The sequence below is a fragment of the Pristiophorus japonicus genome, chromosome 5 (genome assembly GCF_044704955.1).
Source record: "Pristiophorus japonicus isolate sPriJap1 chromosome 5, sPriJap1.hap1, whole genome shotgun sequence".
Lineage (NCBI taxonomy): Eukaryota > Metazoa > Chordata > Chondrichthyes > Pristiophoridae > Pristiophorus > Pristiophorus japonicus.
The window spans coordinates 30,551,946-30,574,114 of NC_091981.1; positions in this window are offsets into that span (position 1 = coordinate 30,551,946).

The window sequence follows — 22,169 nt, forward strand, 5'->3', positions numbered from 1 at the left end:
AGCCGAAATGGAGGAGGATGCTCCATAGACCCTCGCGGTTAACAGTGTCAAAGGCCTTTGTGAGGTCAAAGAAGGCCATGTACAAGGGTTGGTGCTGTTCGCTGCATTTCTCTTGCAGTTGTCGCACAGTGAAGATCATGTCCATTGTACCCCTTAGTGGATGGAATCCTCATTTTGACTCTGGGAATAGCTCTTCAGTCACAGGGAGAAGATGGTTGAGAGCAGGCCGATTCAGCTGTTCCAACCGCAATCTGGCAATCTCAATGGCGGTGAGCCTCCGACCAGCTTCAACCATAGGTTTGGGCCCAACTCAATCCTCGCCCTCTCGCATGAGCCTTCCCCCCCCTTCGGATCGCCATCTCTCCGGCGATGCCCAGGCCTTCACTCTACCGACGACGTTCGGGCCTTCATTCCTCCAATGACATCCGGGCCTCCGTCGCTCCAGCAACGTTCGGGCCTTCCTCCCATCGGCAACGTCATAAAGTATAACTGTACAGAAACCATCTTTTAAAATACCTTTACAACAGTGACTACACTCCAGAAGTACTTCATTGGCTGTAAAGCGCTTTGAGATGTCTTGTGGTCATAACAGGCGCTATATAAATGTAAGTCTTTCTTTCTTTTTTAAATAGCATCCAGCTTATTTGTCCTGTTTGTTTAGGAACAAAATCGTCTCTTACAGTATCCTATTTTGTACATTGCTTATCTCTTCCTCATTTTTCTTAACTGTTCCTTGTTCTACTCTCTCTCTTATCCTTTTTGCATCCACCAACTCCTCCGCAGTTTCCACAACGAATCCTGCTGGTTCCTTATGAGTGATAAAGGAAATAGTTTGTTTTTCACATTAAAGGCATTCATTTTAAAATGAAACCCAAGAAGATTGGCTTCCATACACTGGAGGAGATCTAATTTGGTGTTAAGGTTCCGCTAGATTTTATTTAATAAAATTCTTGGGGTCAGATGAAATATATTGAAAAGTACAGGAGGAAATTACTGAAAATGAAGTCAACTGACATTGGGCTGCATAAGTGATTTCTCTGAATCAACTCAAGTTGCCTAATTTCCCTCACTTACTATTATCCTAGCATATAGCCTATTTGTAAGTTGATTTATTCAAATTGAAATCCTACATGTTTCACTGACGAAATGGATTTATTTTAATATACCAGCTATCCCTTGTTGCTCACTGAGTTGGAGAACACATATTGTTTTATATTGAGAGGAGTATTCTCGTATATTATGCAGAATCCATTGTTGTATATTGTAACTGGTCAGAGCATAAACCAGGAAATAGTAGGGGCTTGTAAAAAGGGAACAGCAATAATCATGGGTGATGTTAACCTCCATATTGATTGGACAAATCAAATTGGTCAGGGTAGTCTTGAGGAGGAGTTCATAGAGTGCATAAGGGACGGGTTCCTTGAGCAGTATGTAACGGAACCAACCAGGGGGCAGGCTATCTTGTGGAATGAGACAGGATTAATAACAAATCTCCGAGTAAAGGTGTCATGTATGTAACCTTCGTGTAACTGTAACCTTCATGTAACAACACTGCATACTGTATACACTTAAGAAATGCACACCTTGACCACAGGGGGTGAACTTGTGGGAGACACTCCTCACCTGGTCATCCAGGTATATAAAGGGCGGTCCCACGCAGGGTCATCACTTCTTGGTCCTGTGAATAAAGGTTCAGGTCACAGAGTGACCTTGTCTGCAGAATGTGCCTCGTGTGAATTTATAGTAGTGTGTAAGGACATTACATTTGGCGATGAGAAACGGGAATCAACACTCACGAGAATGGCCACCGGTAGCACAGAGGAATGGTACTGTGTTGGTGAGGACTGGGACGATTTCGTTGAGATACTCCAGCAGAGCTTTGTCACGAAGGACTGGCTGGGAGCGGCAGCAGCTGACAAGTGAAGGACGCATCTACTGACCAGCTGTGGACCTAAGACGTAGGCACTGATGAAAGACCTGCTCGCACCCGAGAAGCCGGCGGACAAAACCTTTGAAGAGCTCAGCAAACTGATTGGTGAGCACCTCAAACCGGTGAGCAGTATACACATAGCCCGGTACTGGTTCTTTATGCACTGATGTCGGGAAGGACAGAGTATACCGGACTTCATTGCAGACCTTCGGCGCTTGGCCAGCCTCTAACTTCACAGATGCCTGCAGGGGGGAGATGTTAAGGGATTTCTTTATTGAGTGCATTGGTCATGCTGAGATTTTCAGAAGGCTAATTGAGACCAAGGACTTGACCTTGGAAGCGGCGGCGTTGATGGCTCAGACCTTCATGGCGGGAGAGGAGGAAACCAAGATAATATATGCACGCAACTCTGCTTCCAACGTGGTGATGGATCAGGGAGTTAATATTGTAAATGCGACTCAGAACCCCGCAGGCAGGCAAGGGCAATTCGACACCACCCAGGCAGCAACAGACTCGAGAGTGGGTCCTCAACAGAGACAATGGTAGGTTGAACGGACATTTACGCCATCACGGTGGACAATGCGTCCCGGGATGGGACCATTGACACCCACTAACAGAGTGCTCAAGAGTAATCAAAGAGACAATCAGAGAGGAATGCCTGGTAACAGCCTTTTAGTTAAAAACAATCTCAGCTCATGCTGAAGGTGCAGGAGCAGACATGCTGCAAAAACAGTTTCAACAATTTATCTGTAGAAATTGTAACTTCAGTGGACATTTAGCCAGAATGTGCAGGAAGCCCGCAGCAAGACTAATTTACGAGGCAGATGAACCAGAAGAGGGGTCTGCAAGGCAGATTGATGCTTGGGACAAAGCAATTGACGCTGAAGTTCAGCAGGTTCATGTGGCAAACATCCACAGCTCATATACCAAAACGCCATCTATGATGATGAAAGTCCTATTAAATGGCATCCCGGTACGCATGGAGCTGGACACAGGAGCCAGCCAGTCACTTATGAGTGTCCAACAATGAGAAACTGTGGCCACTGAGAGCTAGCAGACCCAAACTAGAACGCATTGACACGCAATTACGGACGTCCACCAAAGAGATCGTCCCAGTGCTAGGCAGTGCAATGTTGCTGGTCACACATAATGGATCAGAGAACCGGCTGCCACTCTGGATTGTCCCAGTTAATGGTCCCGCGTTTTTGGGGAGGAGCTGGCTAGCCGAGATGAACTGGAAATGGGGGGGATGTGCACGCCATTTCGTCTGTGGAGCGAAGTTCATGCTCACAGGTCCTACAGAAATTTGAGTCACTATTTCAACCTGGTGTCTGGACTTTCAAAGGTACCAAAGTAGTGATACGCATCACCCCGGACGCCAGACCAGTGCACCACAAAGCCAGAGCTGTGCCGTATGTGATGCAGGAGAAAATTGAGAATGAGTTTGACAGGTTGCTAAGAGAGGGTATAATTTCACGACTGGGCAAGCCCCATCGTCCCTGTCCTAAAAACGGATGGCTCGGTCAGGATCTGTGGCGACTACAAGGCCACCATCAACCGAGTGTCACTACAAGACCAATACCTACTTCCGAGGGCGGAGGATCTTTTTGCCACGCTGGCAGGCGGCAAGCTGTTCACCAAGTTGGACCTCACTGCAGCCTACATGACCCAGGAACTGGCTGAAGAATCCAAGTTACTGACCACCATCACTACGCACAAGGGGCTGTTTGTCTACAACAGGTGTCCGTTTGGCATTCGATCAGCGGCCGCTCTCTTTCAAAGGAACATGGAAAGCCTGCTCAAATCCATCCCGGCAACAATCATATTTCAGGACGACATCCTTATCACTGGTCGAGACACTGAGGAACATCTCCACAATCTGGAGGAGGTGCTACGCCGACTGGACCGGGTAGGCCTGCAACTAAAGAAGTCCAAGTGTGCGTTTTTGGCCCCAGAGGTCAAGTTTTTGGGCAGGAGAGTTGCCGCAGACGGGATCCGGCTTACCGAATCCAAAACAGAGGCAATTCGATGTGCGCCCAGGCCCGGCAACACATCGGAATTGCGTTCATTTCATGGACTCTTGAACTATTTCGGGAACTTTCTGCCGAACTTAAGCACATTGTTAGAGCTGCTACATGTGCTCCTGCATAAGGGTTGCGATTAGTTTTGGCGGTCTGTCAGGAACAGGCTTTCAATCGGGTGCGGAACCTGCTTTGTTCTAATAAGCTGTTGACCCTGTACAGCCCCTGTAAGAAATTGGTTTTGACATGTGATGCATCATCCTATGGGGTTGGGTGCGTGTGGCAGCAAGGTAATGATGAGGGCCAACTACAACCTGTGGCTTATGCCTTCGGGTCGCTCTCCCAAGCAGAACGGGGATATGGGATGGTTGAAGAGGAAGCACTCGCATGTGTCTACGGGGTGAAAAAGATGCACCAGTACCTTTTTGGTAGAAGGTTCGAGTTAAAAACGGACCATAAGCCGTTAACATCCCTGTTGTCAGACAGCAAAACTGTCAATGCCAATGCGTCAGCTCGCACACAGCAATGGGCTCTCATGCTGGCTGCGTATGACTACACCATACGGCACCGGCCAGGCACCGAATATTGTGCTGACGCACTCAGCAGGCTTCCACTGGCCACCACCGAGGGGGCAGCGGAGCAAAGCACTGAGATGGTCATGGCCGTTGACGCCTTTGACAGTGCAGGCTTCCCCATCACAGCCTACCAGATCAAAATCTGGACCAACAGAGATCCCCTCTTATCCTTGATTAAGAAATGTGTCCTGACTGGGGATTGGGCGCCCCACATACGGAGCATGCTCCGAGGAGGTCAGACCTTTTCACAGACGGATGGATGAGCTCTCCATCCAAGCCAACTGCCTACTATGGGGCAGCCGGGTAGTCATGCCCCAGAAGGGAAGGGAAGCATTCACCAGGGAACTCCACAGCGAGCACCCAGGCATCGTGCTAATGAAGGCCGTTGCCCAGTCACATGTATGGTGGCCGGGAATTGACTCAGACCAGGAACACTGTTCGTAGGTGCACGACGCATGCCCAGTTGGGCAATGCCCCCAGGGAGGCCTCACTCAGCCTGTGGCCATGGCCCACCAGGCCATGGTCACGTATTCACGTAGACTACGCGGGCCCGTTCATGGAAAAAATGTTCCTCATTGTTGTTAATGTGTACTCGAAATGGATCGAGTGCATCATATTGAATTCGTGCACGGCATCCACCACTGTGGAGAGTCTGCATGCGGTCTTTGCGACCCACGGCTTGCCGGACATCCTGGTTAGTGACAACAGCCCGTGTTTCACTAGCTATGAATTCCGGGAGTTCATGTCGGGTAATGGCATCAAACATGTCAGGACGGCACCGTTCAAGCCGGCTTCCAATGGCCAGGCGGAACGTGTAGTGCAAATCATAAAACAGAACATGCTCCGGATTCAAGGACCCTCCCTTCAATGCCGCCTATCACACCTCCTGCTGGCCTATAGGTCCCGATCGCATTCGCTCACAGGAGTCCCGCCCGCAGAACTACTCAGGAAACATACACTTAAAACTCGGCTGTCCCTCATTCATCCAGTCCTGTCAGAAATTGTTGAGGGCAAGCACCAGTTCTAAAATGAGTGCCATGACCGTAACTCAAAGGGGAGATGTATAGAAATTGATGACCCTATATTTGTTCTTAATCACGCTTTGGGGCCCAAGTGACTTGAGGGTACCGTAATTGGCAAAGAGGGGTATAGGATCATAGTGGTTAGACTTAACAATGGACAGATATACCACAAGCATCTGGACCAAGTTTAAAAAAAAAGGTTCAGCAGGGGCACTGAGGAACCTGAGGAAGATCATGAGATGTTGCCCACACCACCGCCAGTGAACGAGCAACAAGAACATTTAGCAGCATGCACAGTCCCTGCGGCCAGCCCGGACAAGCCGGAATCACCACAGGTGACAGAGATGCATGCCAAGGCTCAACAACCAGAGCCCCAACTGCGGCGCTCCATGAGAGAGCATCGACCGCCTGAAAGATTTAATCTTTGACCCCATAAGACGTTGTGGGGGGGCACGGGGGGAGGTGATGTCATGTATGTAACCTTCATGTAACTGTAACCTTCATGTAACAGCACTGCATACTGTATACACCTAAGAAATGCAAACCTTGACCACAGGGGGTGAACTTGTGGGAGACACTCCTCACCTGGTCATTCAGGTATATAAAGGGTGGTCCCACGTAGGGTCATCACTTCTTGGTCCTGTGAATAAAGGTTCAGGTCACAGAGTGACCTTGTCTGCAGAATGTGCCTCATGTGAGTTTATCGCAGTGTGTAAGGACATTACAAAAGGGTCCCCTCAGAATAAGTGATCATAGCATGATTGAATTTCAAATTCAGATGGAGGATGAGAATGTTGGATCTCTAACTCGCGTACTAAGCTTAAATAAAGGCAACTATGAAGGTATGAGGGCAGAGTTGGGTAAAGTGGTCTGGGAAAACAGATTAAAGTGTGGGACAGTTGATGAACAGTGGTGTACATTTAAGGAGATATTTCACAACTTTCAAGAAAAATATATTCCAGTGAGGAGGAAAGGGTGTAAGAGAAAAGATAGCCATCCGTGGCTAACTAAAGAAATAAGGACGATACCCAATTAAAAACAAGGGCATACAAAGTCACCAAAACTAGTGGGAGGACAGAAGACTGGGAAGCTTTTAAAAGCCAGCAAAGAACGACTAAAAAAATGATTAAGAAAGGAAAGATAGACTATGAAAGTAAATTAGCACAAAATATGAAAACAGTTAGCAGGAGTGGCTAAAGTAAATGTTGGTCCCTTAGAGGACGAGACCGGAGAATTAGTAATGGGGAACATGGAGATGGCAAAAACTCTGAACAAATATTTTGTATCAGTCTTTACGGTAGAGGACACTAACAATATTCCAACAGTGGATAGTCAAGGGGCTATAGTGGGGGATGAACTTAACACAATCACAATCACTGAGGAGGTGGTACTCAGTAAGATAATGGGACCAAAGGCAGAAAAATCCCCTTGACCTGATGGCTTGCATCCTAGGGTCTTAAGAGAAGTAGCGGCAGGGATTGTGGATGCATTGGTTGTAATTTACCAAAATTCCCTGGATTCTGGGGAGGTCCCAGCAGATTGGAAAACTGCAAATGTAACGTCACTATTTAAAAAAGGAAGCAGACAAAAAGCAGAAAACTGTAGATCAGTTAGCCTAACATCTGTGATTGGGAAAATGTTGGAGTCCATTATTAAACAAGCAATAGCAGGACATTTGGATAAGCAAAATTTGGTCAGGCAGAGTCAGCATGGGTTTATGAAGGGGAAGTCATTTTTGACAAATTTGCTGGAGTTCTTTGGGATGTAACGAACAGGGTGGATAAAGGGGAACCAGTGGATGTGGTGTATTTGAACTACCAGAAGGTATTTGACAAAGTGCCACACCAAAGGTTACTGCACAAGATAAAAGTTCACGGGGTTGGGGGTAATATATCAGCATGGATAGAGGATTGGCTAACTAACAGAGAACAGAGAGTCGGGATAAATGGTTCATTCTCTGGTTGGCAACCAGTAACTAGTGGTGTGCCGCAGGAATCTGTGCTGGGACCCCAACTAGTTACAATCTATATTAACGACTTGGAAGAAGGGACTGATTGTAATGTAAACAAATTTGCTTTTCCTCCCATCTTTGTATTGTCAGCAATGTGTGAGGAGGGCACAGAAAATATGCAAAAGGACATAGACAGGCTAAGTGAGTAGGCAAAAATTTGGCAGATGAAGTATAATGTTGGGAAATGTGAAGTTGTTATATATGTGGACTTGTATTTACTCTGTACAGCCACCAGAGGGCTCATTCCCTAGAGTCCCGACGGACCCCATAATCCCTTGGGAGCACAGGTATTTAAGAAGGCCTCACAGGATGGAGAGGCACTCTGGAGACCTGCAATAAAAGACTAAGGTCACACGTTACTTTGAGCTCACATTGTTCAGTCTGACTCTTTCTCCATACACAACAACTGGCGACAAGATACAGATAGCGAACCCAAAGATGCAGAGAACAGTGGGAATCCTGGAGAAATTTTCAGAGGGAGATGATTGGGAAACTTTTGTGGAGCGACTTGACCAAAACTTCGTGGCCAATGAGCTAGATGGGAAAGAGAGTGCTGCCAAACGTAGAGTGATCCTCCTCACCATCTGTGGGGCACCAACATATGGCCTTATGAAGAATCTGCTCACTCCAGCGAAACCCACTGATAAATACTACGATTTGTGCACACTGGTCTGAGAGCATTTGAACCCGAAGGAAAGCGTTCTGATGGGGAGGTACCGGTTCTACACCTACAAAAGATCTGAAGGCCAGGAAGTGGTGAGTTATGTCGCCGAGCTAAGACGCCTTGCAGAACATTGCGAATTTGAACGACATTTGGAGAACATGCTCTGAGACTTTTTTGTACTTGGCATTGGCCATGAAACCATACTTCGCAAACTTTTGACTGCAGAGACCCAATCTTGAGCAAGGCCATAGCGATAGCCCAGGTGTTCATTGCCACCAGTGAAAATACATAAGTGCTGCTACTGGTACTGTGAACAAAGTGATGTTGTTTTCGAATTGTAACGTACAGGGCAGGTTACACATACCTGCAGCTACACATCCACAGATGTCTCAGAATCCACCATTGAGGGTGATGAATGCAAAGCCATTAACACCTTGTTGGCGCTGCGGGGGTGATCATCGTTTCCATTCAAGCCGTTTCAAAGAGTACGTTTGCAAGGGCTGTGGAACAATGGGATTCCTTCAACGAGTGTGCAGGCGAGCTGCAAAGCATGTTAAACCTGCAAACCACCATGTTGCAGAGGAGTACCGATCCACGGAGGATCACGACGAACCAGAGCCTCAGATCAAGGAGGCAGAGGTACATGGGGTGCACACATTCCCATGAATTGTCCCCCCATAATGCTGAACGTTGAACTAAATGGACTCCTGGTGTCAATGGAGCTGGACACGGGCGCAAGCCAGCCCATCATGGGCAAAAAGATTTTCGAAAGGTTGTGGTGCTACAAGGCCTCAAGGCCAGTCTTAATTCCAGTTCGCACGAAACTAAGTACTTACATGAAAGAACTGATTCCTGTAATCAGCAGTGCTACCGTAAAGGTCTCCTATGATGGAGCGGTGCACAAGCTAACACTCTGGGTGGTACCGGGCGATGGTCCCATGCTGCTCGGCAGGAGCTGGCTGGGAAAGATATGCTGGAATTTGGATGACGTCCGAACGCTATCGCCTGCTGACGACACTTCGTGTGCCCAGGTCTTAAACAGATTTCCTCCATAGGCATCAGGAAATTCCAAGGAGCAGATCCACCGAATTCTGGGAGCGCGATCCATCCATCACAAGGCGAGAGCAGTACCGTACATGATGAGAGAAAGGGTAGAGATCGAGCTCGACCGGCTACAAAGAGGGCATCATCTCACCGATCGAGTTCAGTGAGTGGGCTAGTCCTATTGTCCCAGTCCTCAAGGGAGATGGCACCGTCAGAATCTGTGCTGATTACAAAGTAATTATCAATCATTTTTTCCTGCAGGACCAATACCCACTACCAAAAGCCGATGAACTCTTTGCAATGCTGGTGGGAGGAAAGACGTTCACGAAGCTGGATCTGACTTCAGCCTATATGACGCAGGAACTGGAGGAATCATCGAAGGCCCTGACTTGCATCAACACGCACAAAGGTCTTTTTGTTCATAACAGATACCCGTTTGGAATCATATCAGTGGCAGCAATATTCAAGAGAAACATGGAAAGTTTACTGAAGTCAGTCCCGCACTCCGTGGTCTTCCAGGACGACATCTTGGTCACAGGTCGGAACACAGTCGAGCACCTGCTGAGCCTGGAGGAGGTTCTTAGTCGACTCAGCCACGTGGGGCTCAGGTTAAAACGCTCGAAGTGCATTTTCCTGGCGCCTGAAGTGGAGTTCTTGGGAAGAAGGATTGCGGCGGGTGGCATCAGGCCCACTAATGCGAAGACGGAGGCAATCAAGAATGCATCGAGACCACAGAATGTAACGGAGCTGCGGTCATTTCTAGGACTCTTGAACTGCTTTGGTAACTTCTTACCGGGTCTCAGCACCCTGCTAGAATCACTACATGTCTTACTACGAAAAGGGAGCGAATGGGTTTGGGCCAAAATCTAAGAAAATGCCTTTGTAAAAGCGAGAAAATTGTTATGCTCAAACAAATTGCTTGTGATGTATGATCTATGTAAGCGTTTGGTACTAGCATGTGATGCGTCGTCATATGGCGTCGGGTGTGTATTGCAACAAGCTAATGACTTTGGGAAACTGCAACCGGTTGCTTATGCTTCCAGGAGTCTGTCTAAGACTGAGTGAGCCGACAGCATGATTGAAAAAGAAGCGTTAGCGTATGTCTATGGGGTAAAGAAAATGCATCAATACCTGTTTGGGCTAAAATTCGAATTGGAAACTGACCATAAGCCACTTATATCCCTGTTTTCCGAGAGTAAAGGGATAAATACCAACGCATTTTCCCGCATCCAGAGATGGGCGTTCACGTCCGCATACAACTACGCCATCTGCCACAGGCCAGGCACAGAAAACTGCTCCGAAGCTCTCAGTAGGCTGCCATTGCCCACCACGAGAGTGGAAATGGTGCAGCCCACAGATCGAGCCATGGTTATGGAAACATTTGAGAGTGAGTATTCACCTGTCACTGCGCGGCAGATCAAAACCTGGACAAGCCAGAACCCCTTATTATCTCTAGTCAAAAGCTTTGTGCTTCATGGGAGCTGGTCCAGTGTCCCAGTGGGAATGCAGGAAGAGATAAAGCTGTTCCAGTGACGCAAAGATGAAGGGCCTAAGTTTTGGCCTCAGTTGCTCCTGATTTTTTGGAGCAACTGGTGTAGAACGGAGTATCTTAGAAATTCAAATTCTCGCCATTTCGATTGCTCCAGTTCTAGTCAGTTAGAACAGTTTCACTTTGGAACTTGGGCCCGAAATGTCTATACAGGTCGACTGCCTTCTGTGGGGCAATCGAGTAGTGGTCCCCAAGAAGGGCAGAGACACCTTCAGTATTCACAGTACTCCACAGTACCCACCCAGGCATCATAATGATGAAAGTGATAGCCAGATCCCACGTGTGGTGGCCCGGTTTCAATGCGGACTTGGAGTCCTGCGTTCACAGATGTAATACATGCTCGCAGTTAAGCAATGCACCCAGGGAGGCGCTGCTAATTCTATGGTCTTGGCCCTCTAAACCGGGGTCTAGGGTACACGTCGACTTTGCAGGCCCTTTCTTGGGTAAAATGTTCCTTGTGGTTGTAGACGCGTACTGCAAGTGGTTTGAAAGTGAGAAAATGTCGGCTAGCACATCCGCTGCAACTACTGAAAGCCTGCAGGCCATGTTTACCACTCACGGTTTACCTGATGTCCTGGTGAGCGACAACGAGCCATGTTTTACCAGTGCTGAGTTCAAAGAATTCATGACCCGCAACAGGATCAAACATGTCACATCTGCGCCGTTTAAACCAGCGTCCAATGGTCAGGCAAGAGAGCAATGCAAACCATCAAGCAATGCTTGAAGAGGGTAACAGAAGGCTCACTGCAGACTCGCCTATGCCGAGTCCTGCTTAGCTACCGCACGAGACCGCACTCACTCACTGGGATCCCACCTGCTGAACTGCTCATGAAAAGGGCACTTAACATAGAAACATAGAAACATAGAAAATAGGTGCAGGAGTAGGCCATTCGGCCCTTCGAGCCTGCACCGCCATTCAATGAGTTCATCGCTGAACATGCAACTTCAATACCCCATTCCTGCTTTCTCACCATACCCCTTGATCCCCCTAGTAGTAAGGACTACATCTAACTCCTTCTTGAATATATTTAGTGAATTGGCCTCAACAACTTTCTGTGGCAGAGAATTCCATAGGTTCACCACTCTCTGGGTGAAGAAGTTTCTCCTCATCTCGGTCCTAAATGGCTTACCCTTTATCCTTAGACTGTGACCCCTGGTTCTGGACTTCCCCAGCATAGGGAACATTCTTCCTGCATCTAACCTGTCTAAAACCCGTCAGAATTTTAAATGTTTTTCAATGAGATCCCCTCTCATTCTTCTGAACTCCAGTGAATACAAGCCTAGTTGATCCAGTCTTTCTTGATATGTCAGTCCCGCCATCCCAGGAATCAGTCTGGTGAACCTTCGCTGCACTCCCTCAACAGCAAGAATGTCCTTCCTCAAGTTAGGAGACCAAAACTGCACACAATACTCCAGGTGTGGCCTCACCAAGGCCCTGTACAACTGTAGCAACACCTCCCTGTCCCTGTACTCAAATCCCCTCGCTATGAAAGCCAACATGCCATTTGCTTTCTTAACCGCCTGCTGTACCTGCATGCCAACCTTCAATGACTGATGTACCATGACACCCAGGTCTTGTTGCACCTCCCCTTTTCCTAAGACAAGGCTCTCGTTAGTTCATCCTGATCTACATGAACAGATAGAGAGTAGGCGGTTTCGACAAAGTGCATACCATGATAGCGCAAATGTGTCACGTGAGATTGAAATCAATGATCCTGTATTTGTTTTAAATTATGGACAAGGTCCCAAGTGGCTTCCCGGCACTGTCGTGGCCAAAGAGGGGAGCGGGGTGTTTCGGGTCAAACTTTCAAATGGACTCATTCACCGGAAACACTTGGACCAAATCAAACTCAGATTCACGGACTATCCTGAGCAACTCACCTTGGACCCTACCTTTTTTGATCCCCAAACACACACACCAGTGGCAACCGGCACCACGGTTGACCACGAAGCAGAACCCATCATCCACAGCAGCCCTGCAGGGCCCAACGCACCAGGCAGCCCAGCAAGGCCAGCTGCACAGCAGCCCAGCGAGGGCCTAACAAATGATTCAACATCAGCTTTCACATCGAGACGATCAACCAGGGCAAGAAGGGCCCCAGATCGACTCACATTGTAAATAGTTACACTGTTAACTTTGGGGAGGGGGTGGGGGGGGAATCTTGTTATATATGTGGATTTGTATTTACTCTGTACAGTCCCTTGGGAGCACAGGTATTTAAGAAGGTTGGAGAGGCACTCTGGAGACCTGCAATAAAAGACTAGGGTCACACCTTACGTTGAGCTCACAATGTTCAGTCTGACTCTTTCTCCATACACAACAGAAATAATGCACTTTGGCAAAAAAAAATCAAAGAGCAAGTTATTATTTCAATGGAGAAAGATTGCGAAGTGCCGCAGTACAGCGGGACCTGGGGGAACTTGTGCATGAAACACAAAAGGATAGTAATCAGGTACAGCAAGTGATCAGGAAGGCCAATGGTATCTTGGCCTTTATTGCAAAGGGGATGGAGTATAAAAACAGGGAAGTCTTGCTACAGCTATGCAAGGTCTTGGTGAGGCCACACCTTGAATACTGCGTGCAGTTTTGGTTTCCATATTTACGAAAGGATATACTTGCTTTGGAGGCAGTTTAGAGGATTAGGGATCAAGATGCAGAATTTTGACACTTTCCACCCTAACCAAGCATGTTTTATGGATTTAAAATTCTCCCCCCTGTATCCACAGGCGTGAGATGCAGGATGCCCTCCAGACACTCAGGAGGCAGTGGGAACAAGTAGTGGTGGAGGACATTGCCAGGAGTGCTGCCAACTAGTGGGAAGGATATAGAGGAGTAAACTTGCATGGAAATGACAGAAGTGCAAGAACTATAGAGTAGTGATAATGGGGGACTTCAATTACCCTAATATAGACTGGGTTAGTAATAGGGCAGAGAGGGGAAGAATTTCTGAAGTGTGTTCAGGAAAACTTTCTTGATCAGTGTGTTTCTGGCCCAACGAGGAAAGAGGCATTGCTGGATCTGGTTCTAGGACATGAGGTGGGTTAAGTAGAGCAAGTGTCAGTAGGGGAACATTTAGGGAACAGTGATCACAGTATCATAAGGTTTAAACTAGCTATGAAACAAGACAGGGAGCAATCTAGAGTAAAAATGTTTAACTTGCTTTGGAGGCAGTTCAGAGAAGGTTCACTAGGTTGATTCTGGGAATGAGGGGGTTGACTTATGAGGAAAGTTTGAGTAAATTGGGCCTCTACTCATTGGAATTCAGAAGAATAAGAAGTGATCTTATCGAAATGTATACGATTATGAGGGGGCTTGACAAGGTGGATGCAGAGAGGATGTTTCCAATGATGGGGGAGACTAGAACTAGAGGGCATGATCTTAGAATAAGGGGCCGCCCATTTAAAACAGAGAAATTTCTTGTCTCAGAGGGTTGCAACTCTGGCATTCGCTTCTTCAGAGAGCTGTGGAAGCTGGGACATTGAATAAATTTAAGACAGAAATAGACAGTTTCTTAAACGATAAGGGGATAAGGGATTATGGAGAGCGGGCGGGGAAGTGGAGCTGAGTCCATGATCAGATCAGCCATGATCTTATTGAATAGCGGAGCAGGCTCGAGGGGCCATGTGGCCCACTCCTATTCCTATTTCTTATGTTCTTATGTAACTGTAATTGCAGTCATTGAGGATTAAATTGGTTAGTCACCAAAAACAGACAGGGGGATTGTGATGTGCGATTGTTCCACGCCAGTTCAATGGAATGCAGGCAGGGCAGCAACTTTGACCTGTTTGCTCGTTGTAATCATTTCTGTCTGTAGCCAGCGCTGTTCATTAGTTGCACACATCAGCAGGGGCTTCCTAGTACTACTTAAAGGTAGCCTGCATTAATTAAAGCAAGCCTGCACCTCTTAAAGAGAAGGTGCATTGTGGCTGCTGGTGGTGCTGAGATAATTGGTAATAGTGTGCTGTGCAACAACCAACAATGGCTGACCATAGGAGGGCATGGGCACCAAGGTTTTCGGATGCTGGATATCTGGATGGAGGAGGTGGAACGGAGGAGAGATGTCCTGTACCCGAGGAGGGGTGGGCGGTGGGCGTGGGGAAACAGAGGCCCTCCAGACATATATTGAGAAGGCAGTGGCAAGAGATAGCAGAGGAGGTCAGTAGTACAACTCTGCTGCAGGGGGAAGTTTAATGTTTTCACACAAGTGGTCAAGGTCAGTGAATGCATCTTCAAATGCCAGATTCTACTAACTGCACCTCTAGCCTCAGCCACTGTTAAAATTCACACCCCCATCATGCACCATCTGATCTCTATCAATCAGAACTCATACCAAACATTCATATACTTCACCTCACCCTCACACACTGAGCACTGTTGGAAGCCTCAAACCCACACCTCACAGTTTGCACACACTGCCAGCGATTTAACCATGACAGCCACATCACTCACAAATATTGCACAACACTCACTAACACACTTCCCCCTCTGTTGCAGGAGAAGGTAACACACAACTAGAAGCAGCAGGAACTAACCGGAGGAGGAGAGGTGTGCCAGCATGTTCTAACCCATGGAGGAGACGTTGCTGGCCATTATGGGAAGGGCCATTGCTGAGGCCATGGCCACTGTGGGGGGGGGGGGGGGCTGAAGCCATTGAACATGAGGGATCCACAAACTTAATCCTCCTCTTCTCATCCCACTGCTCCCTCATTCCACAACCTCTTCTGATAGAGAAGCTGCAGATGGTGTAAACATGCATTTCTTATTTTCTCTTCTCTCCTCACCACAACCATCCCCTTGTCACTTTTTGCTTTCATATACCAAGTACCCAACCTGGCCATCATCAGCATCATAGGCAGTTCCTCGAAATCGAGGAAGAATTGCTTCCTCTCCTAAAGTGAGTTCTTTGGTGGCTGAACAGTCCAACACGAGAGCCACAGACCCTGTCACCGGTGGGACAGATATTCGTCGGGGGAAGGGGGGATGGCACTGATTTACCACATGCTCCTTCCGTTGCCTGCACCTGATCTCTTCACACTCACAGCATTGGGATTCGAAGAGCTCAACGCCCTCCCGGATGCACTTTCTCCACCTAGGGTGGTCTTCAGCCAGGGTCTCCCAGGCATCAGTGGTGATGTCGCACTTCACCAGGGAGGCTTTGAGGGTGTCCTTGTATCGTTTCCGCTGCCCACCTTTGGCTCATTTGCCATGGAGGAGCTCCGCATATAGCAGTTGTTTAGGGAGTCTTGTGTCTGGCATGTGCACTAAGTGGCCTGCCCAATGAAGCTGATCTAGCGTGGTCAGTGCTTCAATGCTGGGGATGTTAGCCTGGGCAAGGACACTGCTGTTGGTGCATCTATCCTCCGAGGGGATTTGCAGGATCTTGCGGAGACATCGTTGGTGATATATCTCCAGCGACTTGATGTGTCTTCTGTAAGTCATCCATGTCTCTGACCCATATAGGGGGGCAGGAATTACTACAGCCCTGTAGACCAGGAGCTTGGTGGTAGGTTTGGGGGCTTGGTCTTTGAACACTCTTTTCCTCAGGCAGCCGAAGGCTGCACTGGCGCACTGGAGGCGATGTTGATTCTCTGCATCAATGTCTGCCTTTGTTGACAAGAGGCTCCCGAGGTATGGGAAGTGGTCCACATTGTCGAGAGCCGCGCCGTGGATCTTGATGATTGAGGGGCAGTGCTGTGTGGCAAGGACAGGTTGGTGTAGGACCTTTGTCTTACGTAAGGCCCATGCTTTCATATGCCTCGGTGAATACATTGACTATATCCTGGAGTTCAGTCTCCGAATGTGCGCAGACGCAGATGTCGTCCGCGTGCTGCAGTTCAACGACAGAGGTTTGGGTGGTCTTGGGCCAACCTGGCCAGGTAGTAGAGGAAGAGCAAGAAGACAGTGAAGATAAAGACACACGAGCGCTCTATTTCACAGTCACAGCCACCAGCTCAGATACTGACACTGTGCGTAATTTAGTGAATAGCATAGAGGCAGACCTGCACGTGGTGCGACACCTGGCACAAGTGCACCGCAACCAGGTCAGATGCCAGCTCAGTGGAGAGTGGGGTCACACATTAGTTCCACTGCAGAGGGCTCAGATGATGACTTTGATGGGCCAGGCTGCAGAAGCGGGCTGATGGATTTAGACACTCAAGTTCTTGGTGCACGAGCAACCCTGCCAGAAAATCTCCCCTCAATGTTCAGGAGCATGGAGGATTCCACCTCAAACTTGGTACAGGGCTTAGTGCAGAACTTGAAGGCCATCCTTTCCAACATAAAACGGGTTGTCACCTTTATCAAGGGTTGTCAGAATACAGCATTTTTTCATCTCAATTTCTGCTAATAACTATGCTTGCAAACTGCTCCAAGATGCATAAAACATGGGTTGACCATTTTTAGTGCTGCAAAAGGCTTTGCGAATTCAAAAGACTTTCTCATGAGTTTTAACAATTCACAGCTGCAAAGAGAAGTCTGTGACTTGTCTAAAGCTGCAAATATGGTGATAAGAAATGAGAAGACCCATTCATGGGAAGGATTCATAGAATCATAGAAAATTATGACATAGAAGGAGGGCATTTGTCTGAGCCAGTCGAAAAAGAGTTACCCCGCCTAATCCCACCTTCCAGCATTAGGTTCGTAGCCCTGTAGGTTACGGCTCTTTAAGTGCACATCCAAGTACCTTTTAAATGTGATGAGGGTTTCTGCCTCTCCCACCCTTTCAGGCAGTGAGTTCCAAACTCCCACCACCCTCTAGGTGAAGAAAGCTTTCCTCATCTCCCCTCTAATCCTCCAGCAACTACTTTAAATCTATGACCCCTGGTTATTGACCCCTCTGCTAAGGGAAATAAGTCCTTCCTAGCCATCTATCTAGGCTTCTCATAATTTTATACAACTCTTAATAAATCTCCCCTCTGCCTCCTCTGTTCCAAGAAAACAACCCCAGCCAATCCAATCTTTCCTCATAGCTAAAGTTTTCCAGTCCTGGCAACATCCTCGTAAATCTTCTCTGCACCCTTTCTAGTGCATCCTGATTCGTTTTAGAATATTCCTTTGTTTAAATTTAGACAATTATGTACACGGTAGACAAACATCCCAGAACCTTGAGGTCTAGACAGTCAAGTGAGTAGTGACCTGGTCAGTTGCCAAGAGGGGGTTATGTCTAACAATCGTGGACCACGGCTGGAGTTAACTCTGGTGTGAGTGTCTTTAGGGGCTAGACTTTCACCTTCATTTTCGGTGGTTTTCTCGGCGGTACAGCTGTTTTTCGATGAAATACCGCCCGGCAAAAGTTTCCTCTTTATTTTTTAAAGAGTTCCGCCCACATTTTGAAAAGACCGCCAGGGAGCAAACTGCCCACATGCATCTGCGTGCACCACAGAGAAAATGCCAGAATCTAAGTTTTACCTCAATGGGGACCCATACACACCGCCGATGAAACCGCCCACGAAAAGCTGCCTGAAACAGGATGGTAGGTGAGTACCCTGCAAAGAAAGGGAAGTTAAAAGTTTTTTTATAATTATTTTAAAAATTCTAAAATGGTGATTACGTTAAAAAGTGTCTTGGGAATGTTTCATAACTTTTTATTTTTTGTTTAAGTGTAAAAATATTTTTTGAGTTTTCCCTCCTTCCTAGGCCTAACCGCAGCCTCGGACTAAATTTTAGTACTTACCGCCTATTCCGGTAAGAACTGTCCGTTTCACCCAGTTTCACCTTTAACTGCCGAGAAACCGCCGAGAATCTTCGAACAAGATCCATTTTCTCGCCAGGCGATATTTTTGACCTTTTATTATGGAAATTTTCGCAAGCGTTAGTTGCAGAATGTTAGCAGTGTTTCTGGGCGGCAATCGGGTGGAGAGGGCCTTTAGGGAAAGTCTAGCCCTTTGTGTTTTTTAATCATTTAGTGAAAAGTTTAACTGTTATGAAGTGTTTTAACGGAATAGGTTGGTGTGGGCTAATAATTAGAAATTATTGCGCATTTGATACTATTGTAATAGCTGTATTTCTTTTGATTATTCTAAGTAAAGATAACTACTGGATAAGGGTGAGTAAAGAAACATCCTGAGTCTGTGTGTTGTTTTGCCTCAGAAATCTGAACTCTGTAAAGTGTAGAGAAAAGACACAAATCTTACAGGCTAAAACCTGTCTTAATTAAGAAAGGTCTTACAGAGACAACCATGATGCAGCATCTGATGGCCAATGTCTCAGCTTCCATTGCAGCACAGGCAGCATCCATTCACATCTGAATGCTGTATTGGAGGCTCAGACTGCTGTCATGCAATCTTAGCTTATTGCCGTGGACGCTCAGACTGCTGTAATCATTGCTCTGGATATCAGTGTGCAAAGCGGCTTCCTGGGTATCACAGCACTCGAGCAATCTGTTCTCCAACAGATCTGCTGCCAAAAGACCCTCTACTGATATGTCCTCCTGCTGAGACTCCTTCTCCCCCTCCTCTTACTTCCTCTTCCAGCAGCCTGTCCTGCTCTGTGTGATCTCTGTTCATTCTCCCAGTCATGCTCAATTCCAAGAGGAAGACATACTGATCCATCCATGTCTGGGAGCAACGAGTCTGTGCACAAGCCTTTAAGTCACAAAAAATGTACTTCAGCATCTGCCAGACCAATCCCTGAAGATTATTGAAACTTTAACCAACTATAGAAAGAATCCAAAACTCATAGAATTGCAGAAATAGCCAGAAGAAATAAAACAGCGACTAACCTGTAAGTAGTTGATGATCCCGTTAAATAGCTCTGGTGGTGGGTCCTTCATGCTCCTGAACACATGTTCAACTGGGCAAGGTTAAGAAAGGGCATAGACTAGAGTGTGGCACTCCAAAATGGCAGCGCTGATATCAAATCGCAATGCATGCTGATTAACGTCATGATCTGCCTTCTATGAATATTTCCGACCAATGTTAGCTGTGCACGCACTAGCCCTTTAACCAAGATGGTGTTTGGTGCACTTCTCATCAGAATTGTACACGTTCACCGTGGACACCATTTTACGAGCCTCGTAGTGTCCAAAAAATGGCTGCTACCGAGTCCAATTTCTCCCCCATTGAATCAACAACGTGGATACGGTAGTGTAATGGTTATGTTATTGGACTAATAATCTATAGGACATGAGTTCAAATATGAGTTATTTTTTAACTCTGGAAATAAAGCAAAAAAGTGACCATGAAGCTGTTGGAGAATATTAAAAATCCAACTGATTCACTAATGCCCTATGTGACTCCAGTCCTACACCAACAAGGTTGACTCTTAACCACCACCCCACCCAGCCCCGAAGTGGCTTTGTAAGAAGAGGGCCCACACTTCTTCTCAGGGCAACTCGGGATTGGCAATAAATGCCAATGATGCTGAGGAATTACATTTTAAAAATAACATTTTCAGCTACAATTGAAAAGAAATATATGTCCGAGGGGCTCGATTTAGTGGACGTTCTCTGTGTACATGTGACCCCCTCATACTGGAGTCAGCAGCCTTTGGAGAAAATGGCTAGGTCATTGGCTAGGAAATCATTCAGGAAAAATGAAAAAGTATTGGAGTTCCCTGCAGCAAAAAATATATTTTTTAAATTAAGTAAATGAGCACAACACTGAGGCGGAAGAGGAGCGGAGAATGGAATAGATAAGGGAAAACGAGGTCATGGTTAGCAAGCAGAGAGTTTTGTCTGAGGTACATGTATATTGTGTTGAAGGACTGGTGGTATGTTAGGTGCGGAGAATTGTAATGTGTCGGCTGGGAGATGGATGAATGCATGTGGACCTTTGAAAAGGGGAAGGCCAATGGCAGTGTGGAGGTGGGATATTTAGGGGGAAGCTTGTACCCAGAACCAAGGATGTTGATAGACTGTGCTTCCACAAATGGGTGATGGTGATGGAGGAGACAGATGGTGCGTGTTTTTATGAATAATTTAATATCTTATCTAACTCTTTTGTTTTAACTTTAAAGTTAAGATCTGGGTGAGAAAATAATAAGGCTGTTGAAAGGATTTCAAGAGAATTTATGAGCGATATGCTCAGAGACAATGAAATGTTTTGTTAATTGGTTTCTGGAAAATTTAAACCACCATGATTTTTGGTATGATGGAAAATGTTGGTATGATGGACACACAATAGATATAAAATGGAGATGAAAAGAAGCCTTGATTTTCTGATACAGGCATCATTTACAAGAGAATGGCGATTATTGGCTTTAGGCTAACTCGAGTAGAAGTCTACTCTTTTCACCCCATTTGTCTAAGGTTAGCTATTAATATAATGTCAGGTACAGATTTGGATGGGAGCACACTTGTGATGGCAGAGGAAATTGCATTTAAATAATATTAAAGCTGAGTGTCACAATGGGACAACACAAATTCTGAAAGACTTTGGAGAACCTCAAAGCCACCTCAAAGCATTAATAGCCTTTGCCATACCTGAAGGGAAAGAGGACCGAGACTGCACCGCACCGGAAGCACAACCTTGCAAAATGTATGCTCTGTATGTTGGTCAAAAGGATTGTGACATTTTTCAAGAGTTTCTGTTTCTGCTTTTTTATTGGTAGATTTGTGTCACTTTTCATTGTTAGTGTTCTGACATGTCTTTCTTTTTATGAATATCAAATTTGAACCTGTGCATTATATGATCTGATGAGAGAGCCAGCATAGATTTGTAAAGGGTAAGTCATGTCTAACGAGCCTAGTTGGGATTTTTGAGGATATAACTAACATGGTAGATAAGGGAGTGTCTATGGATGTTATTTATATGGACTTCCAGAAGGTATTTGATAAGGTTCCACATAAAAGGCTGTTAACAAAAATGAGAGAGCATGGAATTAGAAGCAACCTATTGACATGGGTAGCAAATTGGTTAGGAGATAGGAAACAGAGTAGGGATAATGGGTATGTACTCAAATTGCGAGCATGTGACTAGTGGTGTCCCCCCAGGGATCTGTACTGGGGCCTCAGATTTTCACGATATTTATAAAGACTTAGATGAAGAATTGGGGGTGGGGGGGGATGGTGGTGGTCATATATCCAAGTTTGATGCCAACATCATGTAAATAGTGTAGATGGGAGCAGAAAATAGCAAAGGGACATTGATAGATTAAGTGAGTGGACAAAATTGTGGCAGATAGCGTTCAATGTGGGGAAGTGTGAAGTCGTCCACTTTGGACCTAAGAAAGAGAGATCAGAGTATTTTCTAAATGGTGAGAACTTAGGAACCGTGGAGGAGCAGAGAGAAATAGAGTTGCAAGTACAGAAATTACTAAACGTTAGTGGACAGGTACCAAAATAATTTAAATAGGCTAATGGAATGTCGGCCTTTATTTCGAGAGCTGGAATATAAAGGGGTGGAAGTTGTGTTA